Source organism: Clupea harengus, chromosome 18 (assembly GCF_900700415.2).
Source record: "Clupea harengus chromosome 18, Ch_v2.0.2, whole genome shotgun sequence".
Classification (NCBI taxonomy): Eukaryota; Metazoa; Chordata; class Actinopteri; order Clupeiformes; family Clupeidae; genus Clupea; species Clupea harengus.
In genome coordinates this window covers 24981445-24990945 of record NC_045169.1, presented here as the reverse complement: position 1 = coordinate 24990945, position 9501 = coordinate 24981445, and positions in this window count along the sequence as shown.

Sequence of the window (9501 nt, the reverse complement as noted above, 5' to 3'; positions counted from 1 at the left end):
AATAGGCACACAAAACTTTGACCAGGTAGCGTAAAGGATATACTTCGAGCTGGCACTTCGTCTTGCGAAGTTTTTCAAAGAGGGTGAGTTTGTGCTGCGTGATTGAATTTATAGACTCCTGAGGGGGCGGGCCCAGGAGTAAGCGCAGACGAATCTCGCGGCCTTTCAGGCGTGAATGGATAAATGCTTCGATTTAGGCCCATGACTAGTGTCATGTACCATACTGTTATCTCGCAGTGAACTGCGATAAGGAACCTGAGATACAGTTGGAGGGGTCATGTGGCTATAGTCTGTTATGCCTGTTTGTGTGTGGGTTCTGGAGGTTTCTATGTACCCTTCTCTGTATGAGTGTGTATAAGTAAGACAAGTTAGAGAACATTATTTGTTTATTATACAGTTGGTGGGTCATGTGACTGTAGCCTGCTAGTCTGCTGGGGTGTTTCTTTCATATTGATGTCTTAATTTCCTAAAGCCTGGATGGTAATTGAACTTTAATGCATTTTAGATGTAGATTAAAATCTGTAATTGTGCTTTTTTCAGTATTGACAGTACAGTTTTTTCAAATAAACATGGTATTCTTAGCATATTGTTGTGTGTGAACTCTCAGAGCTTCAGTAAAATGTAACTTTTCCATGCAAAATACTAAAATACTCAAGGTTTAAAAGGAAAACTGTCCAAGCCACTATCCTAACTATCTCGGGCTTAGGGAACCATTATCACAGTTAACAGAATGCAGGATGTGCTCATCAGGGCTCTCAAGTTTTGAAGACAGGCAAGAGTAAAATATCCCACCCCCCCCCCCCCCGGCCACGCCCCCGCCCGCCCCAATTCCACCCGCCCCGCCCCTGCCGTATGCCCACAGACCAGCCCAACCCCCACCCCCTCCCCCCATATTATTATTAGTGTTTTATTGTTGTTAATAATAATTGCTCAGACTTGCAGAAAAGTTTTGACACATGGCACTGAAAATTCAACCAATTACAAAGTATTTATTCACTTTGGGAGAGAGAGAGAGAGAGAGAGAGAGAGAGAGAGAGAGAGAGAGAGAGAATTATGACTTGTGTTGTTTATTGTAGGTGTTTGTTGCCTTTTTGGACTCTTTCATCATTTTTGGTGTTGGTTCCCATTATATATGCCATAGTCATAGAATTGGATGTATTTATTAGGAAAATTGGTATTCATGAACATTGTAGTCAACCTTATGCATTTAAATGTACCTTGACCTCTTGCACACTCATCTCTGCAGTCACTGGCAAGTAAAAGTTTTTGACTGTGCTGGTTGACTTCAGTGCCTGCTGTTTGGTCTGATGCCCCTTACTGCCTATGTGCCTTGTCACATCCCGCACACCTGGATGGGCACAGAGTTCTCTTGGCGGCAGTACCAGTAATATGAGCTGGTGCTTCCTACAGTAATAAATGGCCATTTAGAGGTCCATTCACTATTAAAAGAGGTCTTGTAGGTGGCTGCTCCTGGGACTTTTCTCGCTTTTGTTCCAGCCATCTCCTCCACTGTTTCTTCCACCATCTCTTCCACCGTCTCCTCCTCCTCCACCTGCACCGTCTCCTCCTCTTCCACCTGCACTGTCTCTTCCACCTGCACTGTCTCTTCCTCCTCCACCTGCACTGTCTCCTCCTCTTCCACCTGCACTGTCTCTTCCTCCTCCACCTGCACTGTCTCTTCATCTTCCACCTGCACTGTCTCTTCCTCCTCCACCTGCACCGTCTCTTCATCTTCCACCTGCATGTCTCCTCCTCCTCCACCTGCACTGTCTCTTCATCCTCCACCTGCACTGTCTCTTCCTCTTGCACCTGCACTGTCTCTTCCTCTTCCACCATCTCCTCCTCTAATGTGTTTACGACCTTCTCTGGGCCTAATCTGGCCTTTTTAGGGGCCTTTCGTCTTTGGGCGAAGGACAGTATGCTTATTTGTTTTTTACCTGACATCTTTGAAAGACAGATGCAATGATTAATGCATCCATGGCCAGGATATTTATAACATGCTAGTATGCCTAATGAGCTCACGATTCACAACTTTACCAGGCGTGAAGAAGCCTCGGAATCTGAATAGAATGTTCAAGCAAACACATTTACAAAAAATAATGCGCATAACATTATCCCGTGGTTTTCTCAGGTGAACGAAAACTTTCGGAAGGATCAATCGCGCGCAATTCCAGGATGCTTTATTTTAATTGGTTGCTGGATTAAATCTTACCCAGATACAACAGATACGTTTTTTTTCTGATTGGCTATTGTATAGCCCATTTTTTTTATTATTGGCTGATAAGTGGCACCTCATGGCAGAACTCGGGGAGACGTGCTTGATTCCTCCATGGTGAGGGCAGCGCGGCCAGGTCATGTTTGCGCGCTGCAGCACATTAAATATCATAGAGTTTTTTTTCAGCGTGAGAAATACAATGTGTGGCGGGAGTGCGTGACTAAAGAGCGAAATGAGTGACTGTCACGCTCAATACGTGACACTTGAGAGCCCTGTGCTCATAGTGAAATGTTCATCTTTAGCTGAAACATCATTGCATAAATACTTCTCCAAAATACAGTTCCAAGAAGTGCTGTGGTTTGCTGTTGTCAGGATGCAACCATGTAGACGTTGGTCATAGACGTAAGCAAGCATGTCATCAACATGATTTCTCATATCGGCCTTAAATATGGAGACTGATTACATCAGTTAACACTGAACTCTGAGCTAATGCCCAAGCAGGGTAGTGGCTGGTTTTACCCAGTTAGAGCTAGTGGGAGCGCCGTCAGTGGAGGCTTTTTAACTCATCTGTTCAGTGACTCTTGAGTACATGAGACTAATAAAACATACACACAATAAAAAAATTATCCAGTATACAAAAAACACATCAAATCCAAGACATACATGCATTAATCCATTACAGCAAGAGTGCAGAGATTAAAGACATTCACACAAACAGGGCCTCCATTAATTGTGCAACCAGGTTTGTGGAAAACAAGCAGACGACTGCTCAGAAAAGGAAGGAAGTTTAGACACACAGAGAGAATGGGTCCAAGACTACTTTTACTGCTGCTCCGTAAGTCTGACACACATATTGTTTATATTTATATGTGTATAAGTTCAAATAAATGTATGCACATGTATACATATCTATGTTAACGTGCAGTGTATATATGTAGAGTGCTTGTATTTTTGATTATATGCTCTGACTTGTTGAGGGCTTTGTCGTGATAGAGGCTGATTGTCATGAATTGTGAAATTCACTGTTGAGATGACAGTAATGTAACAGACTGGGTTTACACGACTCATGTTGATGATTGGAATCACTCACTAAGCACCCCATATGAATGTGTGTCTGCATCACATCTGTCTCTCCTGTTTGTTTCTGATTAGAATTGAAAACAGGGTAGTTCCCAACTAAGATGGCTTAGACTCCAATGATTGCAAACGATTGTAACTTCTTGCACTGAACAGCTATGACTCTGCCAAACTGTACATGTGAGTGAGTTATGGGTCAGATTCATGAGTTTGATTTAGTTGAAAACTTGCTCAGTAATTGCTCACTGACTTCTATGAGTATGCAGGACCAGTCAGGCTGTTAACTCCAACTCTGATGAGATGTGGACATAATGCAATGTGTCATACCATGCTCCGTGGAGCAACTGTGAGAATGTTTGACTAGTCAGGATGAGAGAAGTAAGGAAGTAGTGCAACTATAGGGTGTGGTCATTAGCATGTGGTTAATGACATGAGAGGGCTGAACAGGTTGGCTTACAGTATACTCCATTGGAACAGTTCAGTATCAAACCCCTGACTGTAATGTGTGGAGGGGGTGCTAATGTGGAATCAGCTGAGGCTGCAGTTTTGGTCAAACTGTTTGTATGCCACAGCAGGTGAGGGACAGAGATGATCAAACTGTTTGTATGCCACAGCAGGTAAGGGGCAGAGATGGCAGGGACGTCTGTGTGCCCAATCCTTTATGGAGAAAGAATAATGCATGGAAAGAATAATGCATGGAAAGAATAATGTATGGAAAGAATAATGTATGGAAAGAATAATGCATGGAAAGAATAATGTATGGAAAGAATAATGTATGGAAAGAATAATGCATGTCTATATGAAAATATTTCACTGTATCATAAAACCTGAAAGTGGTGCAAACTGAACAGCAGTGAAATGTGTAAAGGTACAATGGCATGATTAGGTGCTCTTTAGATCTGTGTGTGTGTGAGAGATAAAGAGAGATAGATAGAGAGAGAGAGAGATTGCTGAGTCACTGATCTCATACAGCTGTGAAAACTAAGACTCAGTAACCTGCTAAGAAAATGCATGTCTATATGAAAATATTTCACTGTATCATAAACCCTGAAAGTGGTGCAAACTGAACAGCAGTGAAATGTGTAAAGGTACAATGGCATGATTAGGTGCTCTTTAGATGTGTGTGTGTGTGTGTGTGTGTGTGAGAGAGAGAGTAGTACATTTTACATTTACATTTAGATTTAGATTTAGTCATTTAGCAGACTTTTGTCCAAAGCGACGTACAAGGGAGAGAACAGTCAAGCTAAGAGCAATAAAAACCTGGTGTAACAATAAATACTACTTTACATAAGAAATAGAAAAACGACATAGAAAAGAAAAAGAAGTGCAGGAATGTAACTACTGTAAGTGCAAGTTAAGTACTAGTCAAGGTGCCAGTTAGGAAGGGAGGTGCTCTCTGAAGAGTTGGGTCTTCAAAAGCTTCTTGAAGGAAGAGAGGGACGCCCCTGCTCTGGTAGTACTAGGCAGTTTGTTCCACCAACGTGGAATTACAAATGAGAATAGTCTGGATTGCCGTACTTGCACAGACGGCAGTGCCAAACGACGCTCACTAGACGAGCGCAGCATCCTGGGTGTAGCGTTTGCCCTTACAAGAGCATTTAGGTAAGTGGGAGCAGAATCAGCAAGCACTCTGTAGGCAAGCATAAGTGACTTGAACTTAATGTGAGCAACTACAGGCAGCCAGTGGAGCTCAATGAGTAGCGGGGTGACGTGTGCCCTCTTCGGTTGGTTGAACACCAGACGGGCCGCCACGTTCTGGATCATCTGGGTTTCACCACGCAAGCCGGCAGGCCTGTTAGGAGGGCGTTGCAGTAGTCAAGGCGGGAACTCAAGGTTTGCACCAGCAGCTGGGTGGCATACTGGGTTAGGTACGGCCTGATTTTGCGGATGTTGTATAAAACAAGTCACCCAGTATTCAGTATTCAGCATTCAATCACAGTATTCAGTATTCAATCACAATATTCACTTAACCTCGCAGCAGTTAAGTCCTCCTTCTCTCACACCATCTCTGAAGGATTGAGGCATAAGGAATAAGCCTTCCCATTGGGCTAAATTGGTCCAATCAGCCCCAATTGGACCCAACCATTTCAGTGGGGTAGCCCTCACCACATAAGTCCCATTGACAGTGTAAAGACGTAATTTCCTAGACCAATAAGGGAATAGGCATCTGGAAGATTTGGGTGGATGACAAATAAATCATATTACAATGCAATATTTCACTTAAGCACTCATTAATTTCTCTGCCCCTAGTTTCACCCCGGCATGGAAAAGCACAGAGAGAGAACCAGACACATAGGTTTGAGATAAGAGTCTTAGCAGGGGGTGGGAAGATCAACAATTGGGACTGTGCTTCTCTGGAATGTTTGTTGGGGCCACCACAAACCAACACCCAGGCCCCACCAAATGAGCAGATACCAGGGAAAGAAAGGCCATCTGTGATTTTCCACTGGCCAGATCCATTTCTGCCTTACAACAGCCTAAGTGTTTTTGGCATATACATAAGCCCACCACCAAGTTCACCAATGCACCCAATACCATATATTACACTATTGATACACCTTACGCACACACAACACATAATTAATTATGAACATATTAACATAACACACTTCACCTCAAACACCCCTCATGCCATCACTTGATTAAGAAGGCATCACATAATTAAGAGGGTGGCTAACGAAATGCCAAACGAGGTGCGTGTGTGTGCATGAGTCCAATGTCTCCCTCATGCTCTTGCGGGGAGAAGGGATTTCACCTTCTCACACCATATCACTATTCCTGCTTAATTTCTGACGATTAAAATGTTCTGCCTTTCCTCTGCAAGTTCTTCTAATTACTAATGTACTACCTCCTCTCTGTTAAATCCTCTCCTTTCAAATTAGTCATGAGAGCAGAAATGGCCCTTGGAAACACAGAGGGTGAGTAGAGATTTACATTATTATGTTGATTGTTTTCACCTATTATCAACTTCAAATGATGAAATGGAATATCTCACTGAAGGAGAAAGTAGTCTTTGCTGTTTCTTTGTCCTACTTCTTTTTCCTGTATAAGCACAGGAGTTACGTTCTCCAATTCAGTTATATCAATGTCATTTTTATTTCTTGTGATGTGTGATATTGTGTTGTGGTATGATGTGTTGATTTGTGGTGTGCTGTGGTGTGCTGTGGTTTGATGTTGTAAGACGTGATTTCCTAAACCAATGGCAGAATAGGTGTCCTGAAGGTTTTAGCCTCTCTCCTAGCTTTGCTGAAACATAGCACCTTTAAAGCACCTTTCTTGGTATGACCATAATTAATCTGACTCCATTTTCATTGTCTGACTCAATTAGGAACTCAGCCTCAGCTGATGTCTTTTAATTAGTGCTGTCAAACGATTAAAATATTGAATCGTCATTAATCGCATTTATGTCATAGTTAACTCAAAATGAATCGCTATTAATCGCAAATTTGTATCTATTCTAAATGTCCCTTCATTAATTTTTTTTCCATATTTTTTTTTATTTTAATGCTCTTATCAACATGGAAAAGTGGATTGGCTTGCTTTATGCAATTTTTTTATTTTATTGAAAAACAACATTGCCAAACAGGACGGTACAAAATAAAATTATAAAGTGCACATTTCAAGTAAACAAGGACTCTACTCTGCCTATAGTGCAGTTAAACCATATTAGCTTAATATTTAATTTTTTCAAGTTTGCTGGGAACATAGCAGTCAGGCCTCTTATTTCAGAAACAATGAACCGCAACAGTTAGGTAACCAATAAAAGGTAAGCCTACTACTTATTTGCTTTCCGCCAGCTACTTTAAACAGACAAGCCTGTTTACATTTTTAGACAACAGTGAAGCTCGCTTCTTTTGCACAACACTACTTTTAAAAGTAAACTTCGCATTCAGAAGCTTTTTATCATCCATTTCGCCATATCGCGCTCACCATTCACTCAAACCGTAACGTTAGCCTACTACTATTGGCCGGCTTCCAAGCCCAAACGGTGTGCCTATTGTTTTGCTTCCGGTCTAGCTAGATCCGGCGTGGTGCGGTAGTTTTTCTAAGGTTACTAGTTGTTGCAACAGCATTTAAAAAAAACTACACAGGCCAAAAAGAAATTGAATCTATAAAAAAAAAAACCTCGTTAAAATGGGTTTGCGTTAACGCTGTTAATAACGTGTTAAAATGACAGCACTACTTTTAATGTAGATTGCTACCCGTTGCAACGTGATCTCCAAAACCTGTTTGTATAAATGTATACGAAATAATATGACATAGAAATTCGTAACAATATATACGTCTGGCAGTGGTATGGCATTATAACCACGCCCATAATACAACGTTAGTCAACGTCTGTCTCCGCCATATTGGATTTTTTGAGCTCCCATTCACTTCCATTGTACCAAAATGTGTGTAATAACTTGTGTTCTGCTTCATGAAATACAGTTTTTCTGTTACATCCTTACAATTTAACATTGATTTCTCGTTAAAAATGCAATCATAAAACGTTTATTTTACATCGTTTGACTTCACAAAGTGTGTTTCTTCTGTCTCCGTCATGTTGGAGTTTTTGAGCTCCCAATCCACTTGCATTGTACCAAAATGTGTGTAAAAACTTGTGTTCTGCTTCCTGAAAAACAGTTTTCTGTTATATTCTTACAATTTAACATTGATTCCTCGTAAAAAATGCAATCATAACACGTTTATTTTACATCGTTAGACTTCAAGAAGTATGTTTAAGATCACCATTCACTTTGAATAGGGTGATGTCATCAGTGGTTTGTTTGACCTTTTTTTGCTTAGATTTTTTTTAAACTTACAGAGAAGTGTACACTGCACACTGTAAACCTCGTTATTGTAACTGAAGAATACGTCTGAGGGGATTTGTGAGGTGTTTGGGCCAGCTATATAATGTTAGCTGCGTGATTGGTTGTTGACCTGTCAATCTCACTATAAACGTTTCCGTCACCACCGCCCCGACGCCGACAGACGCCCCATTGACTGTTTCAACGAACGTGCAAGCGTCGCAGCCATTTGGGACAGGTGAACAAGTAACAAGTAAACAGAGGAGCTGTGGTTTTTTCTGAATAAAAGGCACTATAGCGTTTACATTTCTCACCCGCTCTCACTGAGTCGTTTTTATATTCAGAGGTTTATGATCTACGTGAAGTAGCAGAAAAAGTTTTGTCTCCATGTTACTTAGAATCTCGATAGAAAGCTATAATCGCCATGGATACTGTATATACATACACGTATGTCTATGATAATCGCTGCTAGACGCTCTCTGTTTTTGTGCTCCCACAGCTCATTCACTTTGAAATACTGAAAATACATCTAAACTATCGAAACAGTGCATTTTTAACTACTAATATTTGACCATCATTGAGAAAAAATAGAACAAAATCTGCAAATTTTATTATTATGACTATGAGGAATAATAATACACAAGAAGCATGTTATGTGGTCATGTGCACTACTATGTCCTTTTTCGATAGGGTTACAGTTTTTTTCCGAGAGGTTAGATTTTATATTGATATTGGCTTGATATTGACTTGTGATATTGATATATGCACATAAAAGCATCATAATTTCAACCTCTTCTTCATATGAATGATTCCTTCACTGACCAAGGCTGTTAAACCACTGACTACAATTCAATTAATTTATATAGTGCAAAAACAATAAAATTGTCTCCTTAGAGGTGGTAATAGGGGATTGGAAACAATCAGGAACATGGCAGAAAAAGGTGAGATCATTGCTGATATTCACCCCCAGGTACCTGAAGCAGCTGAACTTTTCCACTTCAGATCCGTTGATGTGTATGGGTGCATGCTCCACCTCCTGCCACCTCCTAAAGTCCACAATCATCTCCTTAGTCTTGCTGATGTTGAGAGTGAGGTTATTATCCTGACACCATGTTGTCAGGGTATCAACCTCCCCTCTGTAGGCTGACTCGTCACTCTCAGTGATGAGGCCCACAATGGTTGTGTCATTAGCAAACTTAACTATGAGATTAGAACGTGCGTTGCCGCACGTCATGTGTGAACGTCATGTGTGAACAAGGAAAACAAGAGGGGGCTGAGCACACAGCCCTGGGGGGTGCCTGTGTTGGTGAGGTACGGTCACCGATTCTCATCACCTGTGGCCTCCCCGTCAGGAAGTCGAAGATCCACTTGCATAGGGAGATGTTAAGTCCCAGGTCCACGAGCTTGGAGACGAGTCTG